At 43.3% G+C, this 25939-nt stretch overlaps 1 long non-coding RNA gene across 1 annotated transcript; it reads left to right on the top strand.

The window, feature by feature from the left end:
• The first annotated feature begins 5751 nt into the window (after window positions 1-5751).
• Window positions 5752-25693, top strand: LOC116982140. Its single transcript, XR_004414365.1, has 3 exons — window positions 5752-5763; window positions 6823-6825; window positions 25310-25693. It is a non-coding gene; the product is annotated as an uncharacterized LOC116982140 (long non-coding RNA).
• The last annotated feature ends 246 nt before the right edge of the window (window positions 25694-25939 follow it).

Genomic DNA, 25939 nt, shown 5'->3' with positions numbered 1-25939 from the left:
AAACAGTAGCACCCAGAGAAAACCCACGTGGTCACGGGGAGAACGTACAAACTCGGTACAGACAGCACCCGTTGTCAGGATCGAACCCGGGTGTCTGATGTTGTAAGGCAGCAACTCTACCACTGTGCCACTATGCTGCCACCCCCTCCCGCTCCAAACCGAAAACTATTTTATTCAACCTTGGCAAAGCTTAAAATTAATAGCAGCGTGAAATGCCAAGTGAACTCAAGCATTACATTTCCACAGATATATAAAATCAAAGTTTAAACTGAAAGTGTCAGACTGAGCACATACTGTACCATAAGCTTTTGGCCAGCTGTGGTCTGCTTTGTCCAACCTTGATCCTGTCCTCGTCTCTGAAGTTCCCCCAGTTCCCCCTTCAGCTCCTGCAGTTCTGAGATCAAATCTGGATCAGAGCAGCCAGGAAAGAACCAGTTATCCTCAATCAGTTTTGTGCCACAGGAAGACACGTCATTCAGAAAGACAGCATGAACACAGACACAATATGGACTGATTGGACCCTAGTGATCATCACTACCTTGTGGCTTCCCCAAGTTAAGGTGTTAGTTTCTGACTGGGCTAAAACACCTTGCAGCTGGCTGGCTGGCTTTACATTTTAAAAGCTTGCAGTAACAAAGCTAAATTCACATCACTGGTATTCCAGAGACAACTAATACCAATACTGATTTATGTATTGATATTATTTCAGTATTTCTTCAGGAGAACCTGCAAATCCATGAATAAACTGAGTGAAACCTGTGTAGTGGTCATTTGGACAAAAAGGTAAGTGTGCTACCTTTGAATTTACCAATGTAAATAAAACTGGACAAAACTATTGTCAGCATGGATTTTGATGCTGAAAGTAAAAACATTAGAATTTCAGCTTTAAAAAGTCGACAGTAGCCTTTGTCTTGACTGAAATATGGACAACAAACAGATCCCTAAATAGAGGTGCACTCGACTTTCAAGTCATCAAGATCATTAATCAAGTCATTCACTTCTTGAATATTTTAAATTAAAACAAAGTAAACTGCATTATTTGTTCCAAGTGAGAACCAGAGAGCACCACAATTTACCTTTTTCTTTCTTCCTCAAGTTGCCTCATCCTTAATTCCATAACACTCCTCTCATCGATGTCATGGCTCGGTGTTGGCTTATAAACCGTTTCTCGCCACTTCATCAGGCGGCTGTGCAGTTCCTCTGCAGATTCAGATTCACTTGTCTACAGACACATTACACACAAAGCAACATCATCCACTCATCTAACTGGCCAATTAGATGCTTGATGCCATATGAAACAGATGCGCTGAGACATGATACAAGAGTAATGATTCTCTATGTTTGCCTCCCGGACATATTTGATTCACAAAATAGCAAGCTGATTTGTAGTTGAGAGTTATTCAGCAAGACGACCAGAGGTGTGAACAGCATTAAAAAGTGAAATTCATGGCGAAAAATATAGTTTGTAAAAGATAGTTTACCCTTTTTTATTCTCTGCTGGAAATGATGATTTCAGTGATTTTCAGATACAAGTAAAATTATTTTAATTGTATTTAAGATAAATGGACCTATGGGCAACAAAGCATTGACTTGTTCCTTTTAATGTACACCTTCAAGATATATTGTTACGTCATTGGAATTGCAAGTTGTAGAATTGGATAATTGGAAACTTTTATTACATTAAATCAGCCCTTGAGCCTTATTCGTTCTATCACGTGATCATGGCTGATTAGATCTTTGATCTAAACATTTACCTAATCCCCATAACCCTCAACTTTCCTGCAGTGTAAAATTCTAGCTGGCTAATCCTTGAATATACTGAATGGTTCTCCACCCACAGCTCCGGAGGGTAAAGAATTCAAAAGATTCTCAATCCTCAGAGGAGAAATGTCAAGTACTTTGGATCCGTCTTCACTGAGGAGGACACAAACAATCTTCATGATGTACTAGTGGCCAGAGGATCTGAGGTGACGGAGGAACGGAAGAAAATTCACATTAGGCAGGAAATGGTGTTGTGTGGACTGATGGACTGAAGGCTGATGAATCCCCAGGGCCTGATGGTCTGCATCCCAGGGTACTTAAGAAAGTGGCTCTAGATATCATGGACACATTGGTGTTAATTTTCCAATGTTCTATCGATACAGGATCAGTTCCTGTGGATTAAAGCAGTGGTTCCCAACCTGTTTTGGCTCATGGCCCCCTTGGGATCTTTTAATTTTTCTGTGCCCCCCCCCCCCTGACATTATTAGCGGGAAAAAAAGTACTTCAATATTATAATACCTTCCATAAAAATATCAGTGTGTATTAATTGCACATATATTCTCTTTTATTCTATTCCACAAACATCAAAAATATTTCAACTACATAGATTTAAATGTATTAGAAGTGAAATTTAGGAGGCAAATTCGGTAGCTCTGTGGCCCCCTTCATTGAACCTGTGGCCCCCTAAACCCCAACATTTTTCTGTGCCCCCCCTGAAATTTACCATATGGCCCCAGGTTGGGAATCACTGGATTAAAGGGTAGCTAATGTTATCACATTTTATAAGAAAAGCGGGAGAGAGAAAGCAGTGAATTATAGACCAGTTAACCTGACATTGATGGTGGGGAAGATGCTGGAGTCAAATATGAAATAGCGGCATATTTGGATAGCAGTAACAGGATCGGTCCAAGTTAGCATGGATTTACGAAAGGGAAATCATGCTTGACTAATCTCAAGGTATTTTTTGAGGATGTAACTAGGAAAATGGGCAAGGAAGAGCCAGTGGATGTAGTGTACCTGGACTTTCAGAAACCATTAGGTAGGGTCAAATTTGATGGGAGATTTTTGGGCAAAATTAGGGCACATGGTATTGGGGCTAGAGTGTTGACAAGGATAGAAAATTGGTTGTGGGTAACAAAGAGTAGGGATTAACATTACCCTTTCAGAATGGCAGGCAGTGACTAATGGGGCACTGCAAGGCTCTGTGCAGCTATTTACAATATACATCAATGCTTTAGATGAAGGGATTCAAAGTAACATTAGCAAATTTGCAGATGACACAAAGCTGGGTGGCAGTGTGAATTGTAAGGAGGATGATATGAGAATGCAGGGTGACTTGGACAGTTTGGCTGAGTGGGCAGATGCAGTTTAATGTGGATAAATGTGAGGTTATCCACTTTGGTAGCAAAAACAGGAAGACAGATTATTATCTAAATGGTGTCAAGTTGGGAAAAGGGAAAGTACAATTGGATCCGGGGGTCCTTGCTCATCAGTCAATGAAAGTAAGCATGCAGGTACAGCAGGCAGTGAAGAAAGCAAATGTCATGTTTGCCTTCACAACAAGAGTAGTTGAGTATAGGAGCAAAGAGGTATTTTTGCAATTGTTTAGGGCCCTAGTGAGACCAAACGTGGAGAACTGTGTACAAGTCCATTCTTGCTGTTGAGGGAGTGCAGCGTAGTTAATTAACAAGGTTAATTCCCGGGATGGCGGGACTGTCTAATGCTGAGAGAATGGAGCGGCTAGGTTGTACACTCTGGAGTTTAGAAGGATGAGAGCGGGTCTTATTGAAACATGTAAGATTATTAACGGTTTGTACACACTAGGGGCAGGGAACATGTTCCCGATGTTGGGGGAGTCCAGAACCAGGAGCCACTGTTTAAGAATAAGGGGTAAGCCATTTAGTATGGAGACGAGGAAACACTTTTTCACACAGAGAGTTGTGAGTCTGTGGAATTCTCTGCCTCAGAGGGAGGTGGTGGCCGGTTCCATGGATACTTTCAGGAGCGAGCTAGAAAGAGTTCTTAAAGATAGCGGAGTCAGGGGATATAGGGAGAAGGCAGGAACGGGGTACTGATTGGGGATGATCAAACATGGTCACATTAAATGGCGGTGTTGGATGGAAGGGCCGAATGGCCAACTCCTGCACCTATTGTCTATTGCAGTTCCTTATCCTGAGGCTATGCCCTTTAGGTCTTGACTCTCCCATTAGGAAAAATATCCTATCAGCCTATCAATCAAACACACCTTTCTCCACACCCGCTCCTTCCTCTCACTTTACACTCTTCTAAAATCTGGAGAATATAGGCTCAAGCATAGGACACGATCTAACCTCAGAAATCAGTCTTGCCAATAAATGTTTAGAGTTCTGGATAATCAGAATTAAAGGATGTTCTTTTAGGAAGGAGATGAGGTGACATTTCTTTAGCCAGAATGTGGTGAATCTGTTGAATTCTTTGCCACAGATGGCTGTAGAGGTCAAGTCAGTGGATATTTTTCAGGCATAGATAGATTCTTGATTAGTACAGGTGTCACAGGTTAGAGGAGAAGGCAGGATAATGGGGTTAGGAATGAGTAATTGATCAGCCATGATTGAATGGTGGGGTAGACTTGATGGGCCGAATGACCTAATTGTACTCCTATTCCTTATGACCGTATAATATTAATAGGTAAAATTACCCAAACTAGATTTTAAAAAGTCTGGAACTACTCTGTTGCTTCCGCAATCACACTAGCTAATTCAGTAGACTTTCTCCATGTCCAATGTGTATGGTAATGCATACAGAAACCATCTGGTGCGGAAGCAAATAGCACCCCTCAGATGCAAGCATCAAGCCAAAATGTAAGGATGAGAATAGAAAAGAGCAAAATAAAAACTTACTTAAATGATCAATTTAAAAATTAATCTGAACAAGCAACATGAAATACAATGTAATATTAATTAGCAGGATACTTGAGTGTTGAATCTGTGCAGAATACACACACTTGGAATTAAGATTGTACATGGAGGAATTAAATGCAGCACAAATTCTCCCAATCTGGGAAGTTTGTCCCTTGGTAGCTTGTTCTAAATCTGCTTGCATGTTCTGGTGTTGCTCTTCATATTCTTCCAATTTTGCTTGAAGATCCTCTGTAAGAAAACATATATCACCATTTAAATAATGAGAAAGAAGAAGGGTCATGACCCGAAACATCACGCATTCTTTCTCTCCAGAGATGCTGCCTGTCCCAGTGAGTTATTCGAGCTATGTGTGTCTATCTTCGGTTTAAACCAACAACTGCAGATCCTTCTTACACAACAGAATGAAGGATCACTAACTAAATAACCCTTCCATACTCTCTCTCTCTCTCTGTCTGTCTCGCACCCACCCCAGTCCTCTTGCTAATTTCATCATTTGTATTCCTTCAGTATCACCTCATCCCCAGCCAACAATGGACCATTGTTAGCTCCACCCTCCCGAGTCAACGATGCAGGCTCTACTTTGTTCTGTACCTCCCCATACCTCTAATTCCCCCCTCCCTGACTCCCTGACGGTCTTGATCCGAAACATTTCCTATTATTTTCTCAAGAGATGCTGCCTGACCTGCATTTGTGTCTATCTTCGGTGTAAACCAGCATCCCCAGTTCCTTCTTACCCAATTAAAGTCATACTATACACACACCATTTTGTGCCTCGACGTGTTGTAGTCAGTTCACTTTCAGGTGTAACTGTTCGTTCTCCTCTTCCAAGTCAACCAAATCTTTGAGCTCCAGCAGCTCCTGCCGAGAAGGTACAATCTGGGTAGAAATAAGTTTAGTGTCAATTATAGCCAAGGGATTTCTATTGGTCAGTAAAATAGTCACCATTCAATAGCAAACAGATTAATATGCAGGTAATCATCACCAGGTACAAGGGGTTTTTATTTGGGGTACCTGTGCATTGTCCACTAACATTGTCTTGATTTTCGATTTGGACTGAGTTTCCATTGTAATGAACCTGGCCTCTGATTTTTCAGCCTCTTGCGTCATAAACCTCACTTGTTCTTTAAGAAAGAGAAAGGGAAAAACACCCATAATGATCTGATATGTGTTGCAAAAAAAGCAACACCTCCACAATTTGCAATTGTTTCTACAGCAGTTAATGGCAATCAGTGAAAATCGTATGTTCTACTAATTATCAACATTTGAAATCATAAAATATCCTTGAAATGCTACCATTCATTAAGCTTGAAGATTTGTAAGGCAAAATGGTAATTCCATATACATATTTATCCAATTATAAATTCCTTAACTATCACTAGTGAGAAAAGATTAGAAGCTTGAATAAAGTTCCACAGAAAATGTGTCTCCTCAGCAACATTTTGGAAATCAAGGTATAAAGTTACTTAATCCCAAACAAACAAAATGATAATTTTCCACTGTCTCCATTAAAACACTTATTTTATTTTAAATTACTCCAATTAAATATCCTCTTCTGCTGCTGAATAGTCTGTCTCCACCATCATTGTATCTTGTATCTGGTTTCACCCTCTTTTCCGTAAACTGTCATGCAAACGCAGCTCAAGTCTCACCGAGAAAAGACATTCATGGAGTTAATGAAATGACCTGGTTGATCTGTGGTCTTCTCATTAGAAGCTATTTGAAATTAAAATACTTTGATGTACCATTTCCGGCAAGGACAATGTGAATGGTAAAATGTCTTCAAATGATTTTATTTACAGATACAGCGTGGAAACAGGCCCTTCGATCACGTATTTGTGCCGACCAATGATCCTCGCACACTAACACTATCCTACACACACTAGGGATAATTTACCATGAACCCAAGTCAATTAATCTACAAACCTGTACGTCTTTGGAGTGTGAGGATACCGGAGCACCTGACGAAAACCCACAGGGAGAACATACAAACTCCGTACAGACAAGCACCACAGTCGGGATCATACCCAGGTCTCTGCCGCTGAAAGGCAGCAATTCCACCGCTGCGCCACCAGGCCACACTTCACGATGTCATGTTTTAACTATCAGCACCGTCTCAAAATTAAGATTCAGTGATAGCGAAGTTTAAAGGATTCAAGAAGAGAATGTTTTGAAAAGCATCTGTACGAGTCTGTCCAAATGACTACTGTGTGTTCCTGTTAGCCATTTGGCAGACTCTCACAAGGGGACATGACTTGAGAATTAAGGGACAGATGTTTAGGGGTAACATGAGGGGGAACTTCTTTCCTCAGAGAGTGGTGGCTGTGTGGAATGAGCTTCCAGTGAAGGTGGTGGAGGCAGGTTCGTTTTAATAATTTAAAAATAAATTGGATAGTTATATGGACGGGAAAGGAATGGAGGGTTATGGTCCGAGCGCAGGTATATGGGACTAGGGGAGAATACGTGTACGGCACGGACTAGCAGGGTCGAGATGGCCTGTTTCAGTGCTGTAATTGTTATATGGTTATATGGTTAAATGCTTCACAAATAATTATTTTCTTGAATCTTTAAACATCACTATCTTCTGATCAAGTAATCTGACCAGAATACCCGAGTGAAAAAAACTTAGATTACACACTACTTTTCTTGATCACTGAACGTACCAACCCATTTACCAACCAATGAAGTATATTTTTAAGTGTGATCAGTGATAAAAATATGGGAATTACAACAACCAATTTGCATACACAAAATCTCATAAGGTTACAGGGATGAGAAAAATACACAGCAGGTGACGACAGATGTACAAATCTGCGGTAGGAACATTTATAGCCGACCAAACATATTAACAGGTCATCTTTGAGTAATTACCTTCCAGTTCCCCAATCTTCTGTTTGGTGTAATAATTTAAAGAACAAGTTGCCTGTTCGGCCAGAGGTGCACAGGCATGAGATCGTAAAAGTTGCAGATCTTTGTTAAGTTGTAAACAGCACTGATCTTTCAGTGATGTTTCTTCAGCATGTTTCTCACTGATTTTACAGAGCTGAGTCCTGTGTTTTCTGTTGAGTTTTTTTTAATCTGCCTCATGCTTTCCGTCATATTTCGGACCTTGGTTCTCATTACGTGTTTTTCAGCCAGAAGCTTGTCCTTGAGTTCTTCATTTTCGATCTCAACCACGCTCAAATCTTCAACTAACTCCTAAAAAAATCAAAAAATAGCCAAATGAAACTAAAGAGACTTCCGGAGCCTTTGAGTGGGGGAGGGGGGGGGGGTTGTGGGGGAGGGTGTGTGGGGGAGGACAGGGTGTGGGGGAGGGGTGTGGGGACGGGGGGGGGGGGTTGTGGGAACGGAGGGGGTGGGGGAGAGGTGTTGGGGGGGATGTGGGCGAGCGGGGTCTGTGGGGCGTGGGGAGGGGGAACCTTCAAAGCCTTTATAACTTTTGTACTATTTCATCGATCGGATCAAAACTTATTTGATTTCAGCAGAGAAGAATGGTGGCGAAAAATTGTAGGACTAAGCATGATGGTTTTTGCTCAAATGTAATAACAACGCAGACACGAAGTGGTCAAGATGAGAGTTTTAGTCATTTATATGGAATAGAATAGATAGAAGATAGATATAATCAGTAGTGACACTGTTGCATTATAATCAAGAGTTCATGTGTTGTTGGCACCTAAATAAGAGATAAATAGGAGATCTCTTCTGATCTTGGTCACGGCTGGAAAAAACTGGTGGTACAGATCAGCAATGTCAACAACCTGTAATAACCAGAATGACAATGTTGCAAGGCTCCACATAAACTGTGACTCTGCACTATAACACATCATAAAAGGATTGTTTTACAAAAAAAGAATGGAGAGATTGATACAAAAGAAAATCTTCACATTTTTTCATATTTACAGATTATTCCAAGAGGTTCCCTGCTATTTTTATTTCACTGCCAGTTACAACAGAATCCCTTATATCCCTGCAGAGATCTTTCCCTGTAATAGAGATTCACACAGCAGCAAACAATAATTTCCTTACCGCTAGCTCCTGATTCTTCCCATCAAGATTTTTCTCCAACACATCCACAAGTTGTGTCCTTTCTAATAATGCCTTTTCGCTTTCACGGAGTTTTTCCTTCAGGTTTTCCAGCAACTGAGGAAGTTAACAAGTGATTAATACCTCCTAACAGATAAATCTGGGCAACATAGAATGGAAATCACACACACGTAACATTTGTAATTCAACTGCACCAATAGTTAGGTCTTCAATTCCACCTTGGTATTAAGACATTAAAATTAAAATTATCATTAATGAAATCAGGGGATGAATTAATTTGCATTCATTGGTTTAATGGTCCTTTATTGTCACGTGTACTGAGGTACAGTGAAATTTGATTTACCACACATTCATATCAAAAAAGCAACAAGACACAAAACTACACAAAGATTAAACATAAACAGACACCACAGCGGCGTTTGAGAATCCCTAGGGCACCCAGCATAAGCGGAGACCCACAGCCATCAGTTCAATGTCCGGGCCACACACACGCTCCTTCACCGACCGCTGTACTCTCTCTGCAGTCCCTGTCCGCCCAAAGTCAGAAAGCCGTCCACACTTGCACCAGACTCCAGGATCACTGCACTCACGGAAATCCCTCCGAGTCCCCACCAGGGTAGGCAGCTCTTCCATCGTGGTTTTTGCGACCACATATTCCCCACTGTGATGGAAGGCGAATAACGTTTACCATCTTCCTCCTTTTCTCCCACGGTCGGGGCAATCGAAACACCCGCAGTCGGGGCGATCGAAACCCCCGCAGTCGGCGATCAAAGGTCCTGCAGTTGGAGCTCCCGACGTTGATCCCTAACAAAGCCCTCTCCAGCTCCACGATGTTAGGCCACAATGCCGGCGGAGATGCAATACGGAAAAAGTCGCACCTCCGTCGAGGGAAGAGATAAAAAAAGTTTCCCGTTTCCCCAATCCCCCATCTCCCCCACATAATACAAAACTAAAGATACGCTAACACACACAAATAAAACAGACTAAAAACAAACAAAAGCAAAACTCACACAGTCAAGGGGAGAACGTACAGACAGCATCCGTAATTGGGATGGAACCCGTGTCTCTGGCGCTGCAGGTCTGCAAGGCAGCAACTCTACCGCTGTGCCAGCGTGCCACCCAACACTGTGCCTCCTCACCCAACCTCTCAAAATTTGTCAGAAACTTGTATTCTTTAATAGTTTACTCGATACATGCGACAATTAACTAAACTAAATCCCATCTGCATCTTCACCTGTACAATTTCATCTTTACTATTATATAATAACAGGAAGCACTCCTTGACAATTTGAGCAATTTTCTGGCACCATTCCTTTGGCAAGGGAAGACTGAAAACATTTAGTCAGAACCTCAGCTGTTTCCACCATTGCTTCTTTTAACTGGCTGGGAAACATTTCTGCCGGACCTGATGATCTGTCAAACTTCAGAGATGTGTGAAGGCATGCTTTCAATTTCCTTGAAAAGATCCGACACACGACGTGAAACGGTTTAACAATAGTCATTGCTTTAGAAAATAAGAATCGTTGTTAATTGTTATTGTTAAAAAGAAAACTTGCAATATTTTGGACTGAATTTTCAGGCTTTAAAGTGAAATCCAACTGCAGAAATGCAAACACAAAGTACACAAATCACTGCAATAGCTCACTCAGTGAGGGTAACAAATATTCAACTGGAATTGATGCTACCTTAAGCTGTTCACCTCTCACGTGAAGCTGGGTTTCTTTGTCCAGAATTTGGTCTTTGAGCTGCACTACTTGCTGTTCATACTGAGCCAGCTGCTCAGATAAATCAGCCGCCGAATACTTACCTTTAGTTTTCTGGCAGCTCAGTGCCTGCAGAATAATTGGTCACCATTAATAACTGCATCATAATGAATCAGACTTCAGAGAAAACAGTATTGAAATATTCAGTGACTTGAGAAGTGCATTAATGTGGAATGCATGGAAGCCAATGCATTTTTTTTATTGCAAGGCCACTGCTGAAAATTTCAGTCACTCTGGAGACCCTACGTAATTGGCCTCGTGTATTTTAACTTGCTCAAACGCTTTCCCACAATGAATTCTGATATTGAGGCGGAAAAAAATAGGATAGACGGACACAATGTGCTGGATAACTCAGCAGGTCAGGTGGTATCTCTGGAATAAAAGGATGGTTGATGTTTCGGGTCAGGAACCTTTTTCAAATTTGTCGTGGTCTTTTCTTGTTTCCAGATCCACCCCCTACAATCCGTCTAAAGAAGGGTCCCAACCTGAAACTTCACCCATCCTTTTTCACCCAAGCCACTGAGTTAGTTTAGTTGAGTTTAGTTCAGAGATACACCACGTTGGCCTACCCAGTCCGCGCCAACCAGCAATCCCTGTGCATTAACACTATCCGACGCTCTAGGGACAATTTACAATAATACGTAGCCAATTAACCTACAAACCAATGCGTATTTGGAGTGTGGGAGGACACCTGCGATCCCGGAGAAAATCCACGCAGGTCACGGGGAGAAGGTACAAACTCTATACAGACAAGCACCTGTAGTCAGGATCGAACCCAGTTCCCTGGCACTGTAAGGCAGCAACTCTACCGCTGCACCACCATTACTCTAGCAGTGTGTCCATTTTTGATATAACCCAGCATCAGCATTTCTCTGTATCTGGGATGCAAGTCTGATTTGCTAGTTATACTGGGAAAAGATGAAGTGTCCCGGAGAGCCGCACACGTGAGGTGGGAGTGGCCCTAGGAGCCGCGCAGGCCCAATCCCTCCACCGAACAACCGCGCCGCCGACCGCAACGTGCACCGGTTGGCTAGACTCGCCCCACAGTCCTCCCAGGGGACCGAGGTCAAGCCGGATGGCGAGGTCTGCCTGGGCTGAGGGAGCCTCAGTAGTGGCGGTGATGGAAGCCTCAGCAGCAACGGGAGCCTCAGCGGTGACGGGAGCCTCAGCAACAACGGGAGCCTCAGCGGCAACGGGAGCCTCAGAGGCAACGGGAGCCTCAGCAGCAACGGAAGCCTCAGCGGCAACGGGAGCCTCAGCGGCAGTGGGGCCTCACGATCAACCCGCAAACAGCGTTCAATGATAGTGGGGGGGGGGGGGGGGGGTTGGGGAAGACAACGGGGACCGGGCGTGGGGGGACTGCCGTGAAGAACAATGGGGATCCGGCGATGGGGGACTGCCATGTGGGATGGTGGTAGAGCAATGTGGGTCCCGGTGTGGGGGAAATACTCTACTTTTATAATTCTCTACCAAGGGGATAAGCCTGCATTTGTTTGTTTGTTTGTTTGTTTGTTTGTTCGTTCGTTCCGCTTAAGGCGTTGTGCACACGGCAGCCAGCCAACAGCCGCATGACTTTTTCTCTTTATTTGCACTTTTAATTGCAAGTTTTCGTGCACCTTGTGTGTTGTGACTGTTGGCAGACCAATTTCCCTCCGGGGATGAAGAAAGTTTTATTGTATCATATCGTAAGTGAAAACCAAGGATCAATTCAGGCCTCAGTGAGGGCCAATAGCTCTCTGATGACTGTGGGTGAGTAGTGATACGTTGGAGCAGGGGGGATTAGAATTGGTGCTCAAAGCTACCCACAAGGTAAGGTGTTATGATGAGCAGCTGACACCTAGTACCAAGAGCTTGGGTCCTGCTCAGACCAATCCCCTTTATCTTAAAACAAACAGGATGCCCAACTTTTCCAGGGTTGCTTTTACATTAGTGGCCCACCATTGCTCATCACTGCACAGGACAAGAAGAAAGTCATGAATGTCATAAACATCCCACGTTTACTTAGAGGAAAATGTATTTGTTTCAAGTCGTGAACCAGTCACATTACACAAATAAACATTTCTCGGCCTCAATATGCACAACCCATCTAATAAAAATGTGTAATGCATTAATGCACAAATAATAAAACATGAGAAATTCAATTTGAAACGGCTAACATTTACCAGAGGCAAAATATAACAGACAAATTAAGTTAAGCACAGGAAAAGCATTTTCATGAAATATTTTTGCAATTGAAATCATAAGCAAGTGATTGTAGTCCACGCATCATTTTATACAAGGAAAAACAAAATTCCAAAATATATCATGAATACAAATACAAATTTTGTAAACGCAAATGCAACAACAGGAAATTACAAAAATACTTACCCCCGATGCAAGGGGCTTTTCATTTGCACAAATGCACCTCCACTGCTTTAATTTTAATGTGGCTGCAAAATAACCAAAATAATAATTAAATAGATTTGGTACAAATCAGAGATTAGTTTAACCGGGCATCATCCGTGGCACGGACATTGTGGGCCAAAGGGGTTGTTCCTGTGCTGTACTGTTCTATGGTCTATGCTCTTGAGTTTATGTTTAGTTTGTTGTCACGTGTACCGAGGTACAGTGTAAAGCTTTTGTTGCGTGCTGACCAGTCAGCAGAAGGACAATACACGTTTGCAATCGACCCATTTACAGCGCTAGGTAAACCCAACAAAGTCTGATCAAGGATAGTCCCAAGGTCATCAAAGCAGTAGATAATAGTTACTAATAGATACTAATGATGCGAATGATGAGATTAGCAAATGGCAGAGGGGTCCAATTGAAGAAAGTGACACCCAATGCAAATCAGATCAGTGGCAGATAATGAAGAGACATTAAAGTGAATGGAGAGGAGAAATTTATTTAATCAGAGGGTGGTGAATCTGTCTAATTCATTACCACAGATGGATGTGGAGGCCAAGTCAATGGATATTTTATGGCGGAGATTGATAGAGTTTTGATTAGTGCGGGTGTCAGGGGAAATGGGAGAGAAGGCAACAAGTATGAAGGCAGCTGCGCTCTAAAATTCAGGTAGTTCCAATGTGTTAAATGATCATACATCTAAATTCCTTACAACCAATAAGCAGAGCAGAATTAAGGGCTCAAAGATGCCCCAATAATGCTCAATAATGTGGAGTTGCAATAATGGACAATTTATAATGCAATGCAATACACAAAATATTTCTGTGAGAGTGGATACGTGGAACTTGGGACCTCAATTGTTTTGGAAGCAGGGTCAAATTTCACTTGACTTTTTGGTCATTGAACATGTACATGGTTTCACTTTGATGACATTCTCGCAGAATTTGCACTCATAAACTGAGCTGCACAATGACGCAGCCGGTAAAGCTACTACCTCACAGCACCAGAGACCTTGGTTCGATACGGACATTGGGTTCTGTGGAGTTTGAATGACTGTGTGGGTTCCAGTTTCCTCCCACATCCCAAACACATGCAGCGTTTTAGGTTACTGTAAATGGCCTCCATAAAAATTGCCACTAATGTGTAGGGAGTGTTTGAAAAAGGGGAATAACATAGTGTAGCGACACCTGGTGGTGGCTCTGGGTAATCGAACCCTCGTGATTGATTGGATGAGTCACAGAGCGCGGATGTTCTAATGGCATTTTATTTTGCTGTAACTGTCAGTAACTGTCCGTCTAGCGCCCACACTTGTGGAAGCCTCGTTGGCTCGTTGTTTCGTTAAAGTAAAACAAGTCAAACCAATTTACCGTCTCTGATTCGCCAAAATAGCCTGTTTTGGGACATAAGACAATAAAACATGCTTGACAATAAAACACTCTTGAACCAATATGAATGTCGAGACCAACTGGCGCCTGAACAAGGCGATCCTTTGCGTGCTGGACTGCGTCTGTGTGCAGACTGTAAGAGGTCTGCTGACATCCATTGCAATCATTCCACTCTAAAATCTTTATTTACCCTTCACCTGTACACTGTGGATGGTTTGATTGCAATCATGTATAGGCCTTCCTTTGGCTGGATAGCATGCAAATTCAAGCTTTTCATATGACAATGAACAACTGAACTAAAACGGGTGATCGATGGTCACCATAGAACCACTGGTCCGAAGCGCCTGATTCATGTTGTATCTCTAAATTATATTAAAATTGCTTCAAACCAAGAGCTTCTGAAATTCCTTAATTTCTTTGCTTATGTGATGGAAATCACTTGGAAAACATATGTAATTTTGTGCACACAAGTCTCCACTATAAAATGTCCTGAAACATTTGGCTTCCCACACTCATACAGATATACAGGAGTGAACATCTTATGTAAATGATCAGCACTATACAAGGTAATGGCATCTTAAGAATCTTAAGAAAGAAATTAGAAAAGCTAAAAGAAGATATGAGGTTGCTTTGGCAAGTAAGGTAAAAGTAAATCCGAAGGGTTTCTACCGCTATATTAATAGCAAAAGGATAACTAGGGATAAAATTGGTCCATTAGAGAGTCAGAGTGGCCAACTATCTGCAGAGCCAAAAGAGATGGGGGAGATATTGAACAGTTTCTTTTCTTCGGTATTCACCAAGGAAAAGGATATTGAATTATGTGAGGTAAGGGAAACAAGTAGAGTAGCTATGGAAACTATGAGGATCAAAGAAGAGGAAGTACTGACACTTTTGAGAAATATAAAAGTGGATAAGTCTCCAGGTCCGGACAGGATATTCCCTAGGACATTGAGGGAAGTTAGTGTAGAAATAGCAGGGGCTATGGCAGAAATATTTCAAATGTCATTAGAAACGGGAATAGTGCCGGAGGATTGGCGTACTGCGCATGTTGTTCCATTGTTTAAAAAGGGGTCTAAGAGTAAACCTAGCAATTATAGACCTATTAGTTTGACGTCAGTGGTGGGCAAATTAATGGAAAGAATACTTAGAGATAATATATATAAGCATCTGGATAAACAGGGTCTGATTAGGAACAGTCAACATGGATTTGTGCCTGGAAGGTCATGTTTAACTAATCTTCTTGAATTTTTTGAAGATGTTACTCGGGAAATTGATGAGTGTAAAGCAGTGGATGTTGTGTATATGGACTTCAGTAAGGCCTTTGACAAGGTTCCTCATGGAAGGTTGGTTAAGAAGGTTCAATGGTTGGGTATTAATGGTGGAGTAGCAAGATGGATTCAACAGTGGCTGAATGGGAGATGCCAGAGAGTAATGGTGGATGGTTGTTTGTCAGGTTGGAGGCCAGTGACGAGTGGGGTGCCACAGGGATCTGTGTTGGGTCCACTGTTGTTTGTCATGTACATCAATGATCTGGACGATGGTGTGGTAAATTGGATTAGTAAGTATGCAGATGATACTAAGATAGGTGGGGTTGCGGGTAATGAAGAAGAGTTTCAAAGTCTACAGAGAGATTTATGCCAGTTGGAAGAGTGGGCTGAAAGATGGCAGATGGAGTTTAATGCTGATAAGTGTGAGGTGCTACATCTTGGCAGGACAAATCAAAATAGGACGTACATGGTAAATGGTAGGGAATTGAAGAATGTAGGTGAACAGAGGGATCTGGGAATAACTGTGCACAGTTCCATGAAAGTGGAATCTCATGTAGATAGGGTGGTAAAGAAAGCTTTTGGTGTGCTGGCCTTTATAAATCAGAGCATTGAGTATAGAATGTTAAAATTGTACAAGGCATTGGTGAGGCCAATTCTGGAGTATGGTGTACAATTTTGGTCGCCTAATTATAGGAAGGATGTCAACAAAATAGAGAGAGTACAGAGGAGATTTACTAGAATGTTGCCTGGGTTTCAGCAACTAAGTTACAGAGAAAGGTTGAACAAGTTAGGGCTTTATTCTTTGGAGCGCAGAAGGTTAAGGGGGGACTTGATAGAGGTTTTTAAAATGATGAGAGGGATAGACAGAGTTGACGTGGAAAAGCTTTTCCCACTGAGAGTAGGGAAGATTCAAACAAGGGGACATGACTTGAGAATTAAGGGACTGAAGTTTAGGGGTAACATGAGGGGGAACTTCTTTACGCAGAGAGTGGTAGCTGTGTGGAATGAGCTTCCAGTGAAGGTGGTGGAGGCAGGTTCGTTTTTATCATTTAAAAATAAATTGGATAGTTATATGGATGGGAAAGGAATGGAGGGTTATGGTCTGAGCGCAGGTATATGGGACTAGGGGAGACTATGTGTTCGGCACGGACTAGAGGGGTCGAGATGGCCTGTTTCCGTGCTGTAATTGTTATATGGTTATATGGTTATATGGTAACTGGAAAAGAAAATTGCAATACCTGTGTCAATTCAAATGTCACACTATATTAAAAATATTTGATGATCTTTCCCCAAGCGGTCAATTTCCAGATTGAATTTAGCCTCCAGATAGTCACGTACTTGCACAAGGTAGAGCAAGTAATTAGAAAAACACAAAGAAGGCTACTGCTAGGGGAATTGATTACAAAGGCACGCAGATTACGTTTTACTTTCTGCGGATATTCGCGACACTTCCCCTGAAAGATCTTTTACAGGAAAGTTCTCAGAATATAGAGATGTTAAGATTAACAAGTTGTTCTGGTTAACTTGGCTCAACTAATAGCTGAAATGGGATAGGCCGTGCTGTCTTCTCACTGTTACCATCGGACAGAAGACACAGAAGTAAAACGTTCCGCACTCTCAGTTCAAAAAAAGCTCGTGTCCCATCAGGTTCTTGAACTAACCCAATGCTACCACAGCAACAAAACATTACAGACCATCTCTTGGCAACCATGGATTGTTTCATTTTCTGAATTCCATTTTAGCTACGATGTCATCTGTCAGTTACCTGCATGGTGCAGGAGCAGATCATTTGGCCCTTCGAGCCTGCACCACCATTCACTGTGATCATGGTTGATCATCCGTTCCTGCCTTCTCACCATAGAATAAAATATAGATTATTGGAGGTGTTTCAGTTTGTTCCTGCATCTAAATAATTTATCACATCAAATTCCTTTAGTCCACTGGAAGTAGATCACCAAACTTCAAAGATTTCCTGCTTCTATCGCCATGATCTCCAAGCACTATGTCATTAATCCTAACATCGATTTCATTCAATTCCTTCCATCCATACATTTAGAAAGCTAATTGCGCCCTCCATTGTGGAGAACTGAACAGCATTTATTCTGCAATTTATTTGGTCCCAACCAGGGTTTCTAACCAAGAGACTTATTTTTGATTTCAATTATATTTCATCAGAACTGGAAGAAGCTATAAAAACAAGCTTATATTTCTCACTTTTTCCCAGTTCTCATGAAAAGATTCTTGACCTGAGATGTGAACTTTGTTCCTCTCGCCACAAATGAAAGTGAGTAGCTCCTACATTTTCTGCTTCTCTACAGCCATCAGGCTATTAAACAATACAACCGCAAAATAAGATCTGAACTACATAGACTTCAGAGTAGCGGTTTTGTTTTTTCGGGACTGCAGCTATTTACAATATACATCAGATGCATTTTAACGTGGATAAATGTGAGGTTATCTACTTTGGTAGCAAAAACAGGAAGGCAGATTATTATCTAAATGGTGTCAAGTTGTGAAAAGGGGAAGTACAACGGCATCTGAGGGTCATTGTTCATCAGTCATTGAAAGTAAGCATGCAGGTACAGCAGGCAGTGAAGAAAGCGAATGGCCTTCATTACAAGAGGAATTGAGTATAGGAGCAAAGAGGTCCTTCTGCAATTGTATAGGGTCCTAGTGCAACCACACCTGGAATACTGTGTACAGTTTTGGTCCCCTAATTTGAGGAACGACATTCTTGCTATAGAGTGCAGCATAGATTTACACGGTTAATTCCCGGGATGGCAGGATTGTCACATGCTAAATGGAGTGGCTGGGATTGTATACTCTGTAGTTTAGAAGGATGAGAGGCTATCTTATTGAAACATATAAGATTATTGAAGGTTTGGACACGCTAGAGGCAGGAAACATGTTCCCGATGTTGGGGAAGTCCAGAACCAGGAGCCCCAGTTTAAGAATAAGGGGTGAGCCATTTAGAATCCAGACGAGGAAACACTTCTTCACACAGAGAGTTGTGAGTCTGTGGAATTCTCTGCCTCAGAGGGCAGTGGAGGCAGGATCTCTGGATACTTTTAAGAGAGAGCTAGATAGGGCTCGTATAGATAGCAGAGTCAGGTGATATGGGGAGATGACAGGAATGGGGTACTGATTGGGGATGATCAGCCTTGATCACATTTAATGGCAGTGCTGGCTCGAAGGGCCGAAAGGCCTACTCCTGCACCTAATGTCTATTGTCTCAGCGGGATAGACAGCAATTCTGGAGGGAAGGAATTGGTGACTTTTCAGGTCGAGACCCTTCTTCACACTTATATCAAGAGTCAAGAGTGTTTTATTGTCATATGTCCCAGATAGGACAATGAAATTCTTACTTGCTGCAGCACAACAGAATATGTAAACATAGTACATCACTGGAGAAGAAAAAAAAGTTCAGTGTGTGTATGCACATGCACACATACTCAATAAATAGCAAATATAGTGCAATAATAATAATAGTCTGTTGCAGTTCAGAGCTTATTTGTTATCGTGTTTATTAGCCTGATGGCTGTAGGGAAGCAGCTGTTCCTGAACCTGGACGTTAGTTTTCAGGCTCCTGTACCTTCTTCCCCGTGGCAATAGTGAAATGAGTGTGTGGCCAAGATGGTGTGGGTCTTTGATGATGTTGGCTGCCTTTTTGTGGCAGAAATTTCGATAGATCCTTTCGATGGTGCGGAGGTCAGGGCCGGTGATGGCCTGGGCAGTGTTTACAACTTTTTGATTCTCTCTCCTGTCAATCACTGCCATGAAGGCCACGCCCCTTCTGGTAGGAGGGGGAGTGATTATAAAACCCAGAAGTGTGGGCGTGGCTCAATCTGCCTGCAAGATGGCGAGGGAGTGGTCACACCTCTCTGTCGGAGCTGGGAAACTACAGAACACTGTGAGTAGCCCTGTGCTTGAAACTGCAATGACAATGGAAATGAAAATCCAATGAGCTATTCGGCCTGCTATGTGCTTGAAACTGCAATGCAATTAAAAATGAAATTAAATGAGTTGTTTGGCCTGCCTGAAACCACAAATGTCGGCCTACAAAGCCCCAATTTCACCCAAAATGCCTGTATTAGCCCAGGAGGAGAATTTTGGCCCAAAAGACCTGTGCCAGGCCAGGCAAAGTCCAGAAAAATTGCCTTTCACTGAGAATTTGCTTAGATTTTTTTTAAAGAGCCCCTTCAGCCCATCAGGCCTGTACTAGCCAAGGCTCATCACTAAGTACTCCCCCTGCAAGTATTAAACCTCACTCCAGTTTTTTTCTCCGTCCCTTCATTTGCCCCCTGTGAGATCCAGACCAGGATACACTTTCCTCCTTCTGCAGAAAAAGAAGAAAAATGTCTAAAATTGATTCTCGACCCTCTACCCCTTCTCTCTGTCTCTCACCTGTTTTGAGCAGAATTTCAGACAGTTTCTGAGCTGCCAGCCCACCAGGCCTGAGTGACTGAGCTGCCAGCCCACCAGGCCTCAGTGACTGAGCTGCCAGCCCAAGAATCCATTCGGCCCACAATATTCATACTAGCCCCCTGGAAAACAGTCCATTCGGCCCATAACACCCATCTAGTGCTCCAGAAAGTCCCCCCCCCCACAGGCCAGCAATATTGGAATTGTGGAGAGGTGGAATATTGTGTTGGGGGACCAGCCCTCCCGTGTAAACATGGGACCCAACAGGTCCCACTTAGTCAAGTATATATATGTGTGTATATATATATATAGAAACATAGAAAATAGGTGCAGGAGTAGGCTATTCGGCCCTTCGAGCCTGCACCGCCACTCAATATGATCATGGCTGATCATCCAACTGTTTCCCGTACCTGCCTTCTCTCCATACCCCCTGATCCCTTTAGCCACAAGGGCCACATCTAACCCCCTCTTAAATATAGCCAATTAACTTGCCTCAACTACCTTCTGTGGCAGAGCGTTCCAGCGATTCACCACTCTCTGTGCGAAAAATGTTTTTCTCATCTCGGTCCTAAAGGATTTCTCCTTTATCCTTAAACTGTGACCCCTTGTCCTGGACTCCCCCAACATCGGGAACAATCTTCCTGGTTCTAGCCTGTCCAACCCCTTAAGAATTTTGTAAATTTCCAAAAGATCCCCCCTCAATCTCTTAAATTCCAGCGAGTACAAGCCGAGTCAATCCAGTCTTTCTTCACATGAAACTCCTGACATCCCAGGAATCAGTCTAGTGAACCTTCTCTGTACTCCCTCTATGGCAAGAATGTATTTCCTCAGATTTGGAGACCAAAACTGTACGCAATACTTGGTGTGGTCTCACCAAGACCCTGTACAACTGCAGTAGAACCTCCCTGCTCCTATACTCAAATCAATATATATGTGTGTGTATATATATATATATATATATATATATATATATATATATATATATATGTGTGTGTATATATATGTGTGTATATATGTGTATATACATATATATATATATGTGCCTATACACGCATATATACACATATATATATATATACACACACACATTCACACACAAAAAAAGTTATTTTTCGCTTTTCTTATATTGTTTTCAGAGTGCTATGTTTACATATTCTGTTGAGCTGCTGCAAATAAGAATACCGTTATTTTGTCTGGGACATATGACAACACTCTTCAAGGCAAGATGAACGGTGAAATGTGATTGTTTTTGGCACGTCAAGCAGTATCTAGCCAGTTGGAATATTTCCACCATTTTCTAGTTTGGTTTTACATAGAAACATAGAAAATGGGTGCAGGAGGAGGCCATTCGACCTTTCGAGCCAGCACCGCCATTCATTGTGATCATGGCTGATCGTCCCCTATCAATAACCCGTGCCTGCCTTTCCCCCATATCCCTTGGCTCCACTAGCCCCGAGAGCTCTATCTAACTCTCTCTTAAATCCATCCAGTGACTTGGCCTCCACTGCCCTCTGAGGCAGGGAATTCCATAAATTCACAACTCTCTGAAAACGTTTTTTCTCACCAGTCTTAAATGACCTCCCCTTTATTCTAAGACTGTGGCCCCTGGTTCTGGACTCGCCCAACATTGGGAACATTTTCCTGCATCTAGCTTGTCCAGTCCTTTTATAATTTTATATGTTTCTATAAGAACCCCCTCATCCTTCCAAACTCGTGAATACAAGGCTAGTCTTTTCAATCTTTCCTCATATGACAGTCCCGCCATCCCAGTGATCAATATCGTGAACCTACGCTGCACTGCCTCAATGACAAGGATGTCCGCCCTCAAATTAGGAGAGAAACAAATGTACACAATACTCCAGATGTGGTCTCACCAGCGCCCTATACAACTGCAGAAGAACCTCTTTACTCCAATACTGAAATCCTCTTGTTATGAAGGCCAATATTCCATTAGCTTTCTTCACTGCCTGCTGTACCTGTTAGCCAACTTTCAGTGACCGATGTACAAGGACGCCCAGGTCTCGCTGCACCTCCCCCTTACCTAACCTAACCCCATTTAGATAATAATCTGCCCCCTTGTTTTTGCCGCCAAAGTGTATAACCTCACATTTGTCTATATTATACTGCATCTGCCCACACACGCAACCTGTCCAGGTCACCCTGCAACCTCCTAACATCCTCTTCACAGTTCACACTGCCACCCAGCTTTGTGTCATCCGCAAACTTGCTCGTGTTAGTTTCTCCCCCCCTCTACACTCTTAATAATTAGTATGAAAAGCATGCCAGTGTACATTAAGACAATGGTTTGCACTTAACATCACTGTGAAATAAGCGCAAGGAATGTGCTGATAGACACTAGAAGCTGGAGTAACTCAGCAGGACCGGCATCATCTCTGGAGAGAAGGAATGGGTAACGTTTCGGGTTGAACCCCTTCTTCAGACTGCTACCAGCTGCATTGTTGCAATCTCAGCAATGATGCTTTGCAGGTACTCCTACTACTGCACTTGCGCAGACACCACCCCCCCCCCCCCCCCCCCCACAGGCGGTACTGTAATGCGCTTGCGCAGGATCGCCCCGACCGACAGGTGGACCGGTACTGCGCATGCGCACGGCCGCTGTGCACGAGGCCGTGCCACACCTCTGCTGCCCGACGGTGCCGAGCCAAGCCGAGCCGAGCCCGGATTGACGGAGGGAGGCCCTGCGTGCTGACGTTAGTCAGGGCGCCACATGCTGCAGGCGAGGCTTGTTTTGAATTGGATTGAATTGAAATGAATTGAATATATTTGTCATTCAGACCTTTCGTTTCCCTGCAGTCATACATATAATAAAAATGACAAAAACACACAATCAACACAAATTTAACATCCACCACAGTGAGTTCACCAAACACCTCCTCACTATGATGGAAGGCAAAATCTTAAAGTCTCTGTCTCTTCCCTCTTTGTTCTCCCTCTGCACCGAGGCGATCCAGGCTCCAGATGGTGTGACCGCACCGGGTGATGGTAAGTCCTGCGGCTCAACCGTGCTCCGCGAACGGGCCGGTTCAAACTCCGCGGGTGGTCGCTGCCGCCGCCACAGCTCTGAGGCCGAGTCGGGTCGCCGCTGCCGTTCCTGCCGCCACGTTTCCGGGGACGAGTCGGGTCGCCGCTGCTGCTGCTGCCGCCGGAGCACCGCCACAGCTCCGAGCTCCGAGCTCCGAGCTCCGCCATTAGGCCTCGGCGCAGACGGAGCCGGGGAATACGACAGAAAAAAAAGTTGCATCCCCCGAAGGAAGAGACCAAAACATGTTTCTCCCACCCACGTACACAAATTAATAAAACAAAATTAACTAAAAACAGGACAAAGGACCAAAAAGAAAGAAATAACAAACGGACTGCCGTTGGGTCGCAGCTGTTAAGTCAGCGCCGCCATCTTGAATTTTCCACTCGCGGCAGACGGCGCTCCCTCGCCCTGTGCTGCGGTCGTCCGTCAATCTGCGGGCTTTGGGTTGGTTGGTTTGTCTGTGTGTCTGTCCCGCTCTAACCCCGCCGGCCGTCATCAGCTGCTGTGATGTTTCCCATCCCCCCCCCCCCACGTGGTGTAGGAGCCCCGGGGGCGGGGCCGTGGGGATGGGCGGGACGGGCGGCTCCGATTGGCGGACGGTGCTGTCTGTCCGAGGGGCGGGGCGACGGCTCGACGGGAGGAGCAGCGGGAGTTCAGGTGGGAACAGTCGCCGCCGCCGCCGCCCGGCCCCTCGTCCTTTCCCCACCCCCTCCTCCCTTCCCGAGGGCGATCCTGCGGCCGGCGACACGAGGAGCCGGAGCCCGAGGTGTGCGGGCGGGGAGGGAGCGAGAGATGTCTGTGAGTGACGAAGGGAAGGAGGTCTGGGCGCCCGTCTGTAGCGCCCCTGGCGGCGAGAGACCGCGGTGCAGCGTCTCTGGTCCTCCAACAGTAGCGCCTCCTGGCGGCGGGAGACCGCGGTGCAAGGATACAAGGATGGAGTTAAAGGGAAAGCGAATTCAGGAAAAGTTAATAAAGCTACACCAGAAATAACGGGGCAGAAGCTGAGGAAGGGGTAGGAAAGTATCGCCAAGTGAAATCGGAATCAATGTGAAAAGTGAGAGGAGTAATGAATGCACGAATTCTAAGGAATAAAGTGGACAAGCTTGAGGCTCAGTTAGAGATTGACAAGTATTAGCAATGTTATAAAATTTTTAGATTTTAAAAATCAAGTCTGCAATTTTTCCCATCAGATAAAGCATAAAAATAATTTTCATTTGGCACCTATTTCACTTTCATATCTCAAGTATTAAAAAAGATATTTAAGAAGGAACTGCAGCTGCTGGGAAATCGAAGGGACACAAAAAAGCTGGAGAAACTCAGCGGTTGCAGCCCGCTGACTTTCTCCAGCTTTTTTGTGTACATTAAAAAAGTTATGGCCATTTTCATACTCGGAAATTAGCATCTTGTTCCCTATTGATTTTCTATGGACATAACACAAAAGCTGTGATCGAGGACAGTCAAAAGCCCATAAATTTCTTAGAAATTAAGAGAACTGAATGAAATTTTCAGTTATCATAGATTGAAGCATTCTGAAACAAATATAAAACAATCTTACTTGGATGAGCTGAAATTAAAGCATATAATTAGTTAGTTACCCAATTGTAGCTAATTACAAAATTGGCTGTTGTGACGGAAATAGTATTAAACAACCAGACTGCATTGAAAATTCAAAAATGTGATATTCTCAAGATCAGAACTTTAATATTATTGTATTATATGCTGTAAGTCCGTTATAGATAGGTAAATTTCTAGCAAAAATACCAAGTCTTTATGCAGAAGATCAGCTGCTAGCTGGTACATTGGCATATCCAAATCAGTAGCATCATCATACTCCTCAGATTGCAACCAATAAGCAACTCAACACGTTGTTTTTCCTCAACTTTTCAATTTTGGCCTTGTAAACAACAAGTTTTTGATCTTCAAACCACGCATGGCATGCCTTTCTGCCCACTACTTTCCCATTAAGAATGTCCTGTAGATCATCACATTTGGAGTAGTCCGAATTCGGATAATCTCTGCGAACGCTGTTTAAATGCTGGGGGTTCTCCCGACGCCGGAGCATCATCACGCGGCGAGAACATCGGGCGCCGTGGCGGCGACTGTGGACGCCTCAATAGGCCCGACTCTGGGTGGACAAGAGGCTGGGGACTGGACTTTGTGCTTTGGTGTTGAACTTCTTGAATGCTATGTTGTATTTTTATTAGTGTGCTGCAAGGATATCTGAATTTCCCTTGAATAAGGGGATTAATAAAGTCTAGTCTAATCTAATCTAATCTAATCTAATCTAATCTAATCTAATCTAATCTAATCTAATCTAAATCAGTCTCAATTTTTTTCCTAGTTTTTTCCTCTCTTTCGTGTCTGGAGCATGCTCCTTGCCTTTCTGTCGCTTGATGATTTCTGCTCTCAATTCCTTCTGTTTTTTCTTCCGTGTGTTCCTCTGCACTCTCCCCCATGTCACTGCCTTACAGAGCACCTCCTCCCTACGATGCTCCTCGAGATTGACTGTTTTATTCTTGCAGGCCCGCATCCTACATGACAAATAACACATGGTGGCATTGGGAGATTTCAGTTTCGATGAGCTAAACATCCCCATTATCTCCTCCGCATCAATGTTGTGTGAACTTGCTGCTGCAGTCTCCTCCTTAAGTTTCTCAGTTACATCAAGTTCAAAGTATTTACTATACTGCCTCTCCAACACAGTGATGACAGCTTGAAGACAGCTCCTCATATTTGAACTGAAGTGTGGATGTACTGGTAGCTCCCAAAGTTTTTTCAATGTGGCGTCATGATGTACCTCCTCATCGAAGAAATCTTCCCTTGCCAATATCAAGTTCACTGGATTTTCTGTGGCTTCCTTTAGAGCAGAATTCACCCCTTTAACCACTTTGATGCCATCAATATGGTTGATCTGATTCTGGCTTGAAATGTAGAAGCGCTTCATCCAAGGCCCAGTCAGATATTTGCCAAG

This window comes from Amblyraja radiata, chromosome 16 (assembly GCF_010909765.2).
Source record: "Amblyraja radiata isolate CabotCenter1 chromosome 16, sAmbRad1.1.pri, whole genome shotgun sequence".
Taxonomy (NCBI): domain Eukaryota; kingdom Metazoa; phylum Chordata; class Chondrichthyes; order Rajiformes; family Rajidae; genus Amblyraja; species Amblyraja radiata.
The sequence above is the reverse complement of the archived record's forward strand: the minus strand, read 5'-3'. Positions and strand labels throughout refer to the sequence as shown.